Source organism: Salmo trutta, chromosome 30, assembly GCF_901001165.1.
Source record: "Salmo trutta chromosome 30, fSalTru1.1, whole genome shotgun sequence".
Lineage (NCBI taxonomy): Eukaryota > Metazoa > Chordata > Actinopteri > Salmoniformes > Salmonidae > Salmo > Salmo trutta.
In genome coordinates, this window is record NC_042986.1 from 39,062,469 (window position 1) to 39,065,457 (window position 2,989).

The window sequence follows — 2,989 nt, forward strand, 5'->3', positions numbered from 1 at the left end:
CCATCTTGTAATTTGGTAGTGAGAGAGATAGAAAGTTGACAATGAATTGGTTGTCAGGGGACGTTCATTTCAGAGACAGTAGAGAAAAGCAAGTGAATGAAAATGTACGTCCGTCCTGGAATGAAAATACAATCTTCAACTGGGGGACATGGCCTTTTCAAACCGCAAAGATTTTTTTTTTTTACAGGATAGTGACAAACTATCTAGCTAGAGACAAACTCAGACAAATCACATTTAGCAGAAAAAAAATATGGGGTAATAACATTTGGGGGGAGATTGGAGCAAAGACAGATAATAAATCCATAGTTAGATTAAATACAGAGTATGCTGTTACAATAATCCAGAATAGGCCAGCTGTACACCCCTGGTAGAGTTAAGCAGGATTTAGAGATAACTTTGTGTGATTACTGACGACCTAGACAAGGCTCTTAACAAAAGTGGAGAAATGATAAGTTCTGTACAAACATAAAAGCATACACTAGCTGCACGCACATATTAATAATAACAACAACAACAATAATAATCCATTCATGAAAAGTATTAATATATGAAGTAATTTAATCCTACTAAATGTAATATGGATTTTAAAAAATGTACATTAAACTATTAATATTCTATAGAAATGGTCAAGAATAGACCGTTCCAGCAGGTCAAAAGCAAACAGACCTTACAGTAAACGAAACTAATAAAATACTGTTTATCAGAATGAGACAAAGTGCCTTTGAGAAGGACAGAGGGTCTCCCACAGAGGAAGCAGTCTGAAGGACAGAGGGTCTCCCACAGAGGAAGCAGTCTGAAGGACAGAGGGTCTCCCACAGAGGAAGCAGTCTGAAGGACAGAGGGTCTCCCACAGAGGAAGCAGTCTGAAGGACAGAGGGTCTCCCACAGAGGAAGCAGTCTGAAAGACAGAGGGTCTCCCACAGAGGAAGCAGTCTGAAGGACAGAGGGTCTCCCACAGAGGAAGCAGTCTGAAGGACAGAGGGTCTCCCACAGAGGAAGCAGTCTGAAGGACAGAGGGTCTCCCACAGAGGAAGCAGTCTGAAGGACAGAGGGTCTCCCACAGAGGAAGCCATCTGAAGGACATCACAGCTCCATGGAAACCAGGTTTGGGAAGAGCCATAAGGAAACCATAAACAACAAGAGAGATCGAGCCATACTCATTCGATATTCCGACACTTTTACCGGTTTCTTTTTTTACAGTTACGATATGGGCTAAACGAGAACAGCTCTGCGCCTTGTTGACGGTGTTAAAAGCCTCTTGATAAATGCTAAAAAGACTGTTGTTAACAAGACTTCATTACTAAAGAATAAAAGTATGTTCCTACTCATGCCACATTCAGAGTTATCATTTCTGAAGCACACTTCTTCAATATCATGTCGGTGTCGCACACAAATAGAGTCTGAGGCCTATTAGAGTAGATTTTAGTTCTAAAATGACCATAACGGAAAATTCCAACTGCTTAAGAATCATTATTCCAAGGTTGTTGTTATAAATGGCACTTCTCTCTATATTGACTGCTTGGACGACCCTGACCCTTGACTCTATCGCTCAGATTTCTGATATGCTTTGAATGACGAGGGCGCAATTTGGCCCAGCTGCTCCTCTCGACGTGTTTATTTCACTCCCCTCTCCTCTGATCCCGTGGCACCTGCTGCCAGCACCACGGGCGATGGGAGCATTTCAACTCATGATAAGAGTTCAATCAGCATCCAGGATCCAAACTTAGATCCAAATGTACCGTTTTATAATAACAAATATGAATATTCATAAATCAAACAATCAAAGCTTTACTAGTTTATACGAGGTCTATGAAATAGAATACTATATAAAGCAATTAAAAACACAGGATACTCTTTAATTATTATCTTCAAAAAATATATTTGTCACGCATGTATTTAGGCTTACTATAAATTGTGTAAAAGTAGCCTAAAATAAACGAGGCTATTTGGCTATTACAGAGAAAATAAACTCACTGTGGACTCTCTCTCTCTCTCTCTGTATATATTATATTATTATTATATTATACATATATTATTATTATTATATAAAGTGATCTACCTACCATGGACCGGCTGCAATTTCGTTATAATAAACTTAGACATTGGTGCCCACATCAATCTGCCACTGCTATAGCAAAGTAAGTAAAATATAATATTTTATTCGACGGCGTTATAATGTTCACTATAGGACTAGTAGTATAGTTGCATTGTGGCAGCAAAGTAACCCCCCCTCATAGAAAAGTAGCGTTACTAATAACAGATAGTAGTAGTAGCAACAGTAGCCAGGTAGTAAAGCATGCGGTCGTTCTCGGGAGAGACCAGCATATTTACTGTAGGCTACAGCAGTTCAAACTTTCGACCAGAGGACATTTTTTTTTCATAATGGCCTAGTATTTCATTCTCATCCTCCATCTTAGGCGCAGGTGCTTTGACAGTCCGCATGGCCATCTAAGCAGAGAGAGCAGCTTAATTCTAAACAACATGCCACACACTGAGTCAAACCGGATCAGTACGAAAATCGAAAGTAAACAGAGCAGACAGAAGCCGGTGAAATAGATTTTGGAACGGGCACGTTGAGTGTTACCGGACTTTCAAATCAAAAATAACATTATAAGGACTTTTAATCTGCGCATCTGACCAAGGACGCCTGACATTTGAAGGGAGCATCTCTGTTTTCTGCTGCACATCAAATGGCCACCCCTCCTCTTTTCCTCCTCCATCCATACGTTTGGCTGGGACTCCTGTGCAACGCAGATTGTTCGACCTTAATTACACACAGCCATATGGAACTAACAAACTCCCAGTAAAGCGAGTTTGGCTAAATAATTCACTGGATAGTCAGCCAGAATAAAATCGACAAAATAGTGATAAAAACATTTAAGTGGTCAACTGCGTAATAGCGATCGATGAAGCTCGAATCTATTTCAAAGACAAAGTGATATCAAAGCAAAGGATAGAAATTGAAGGAGCACTATGCACATTCAACACA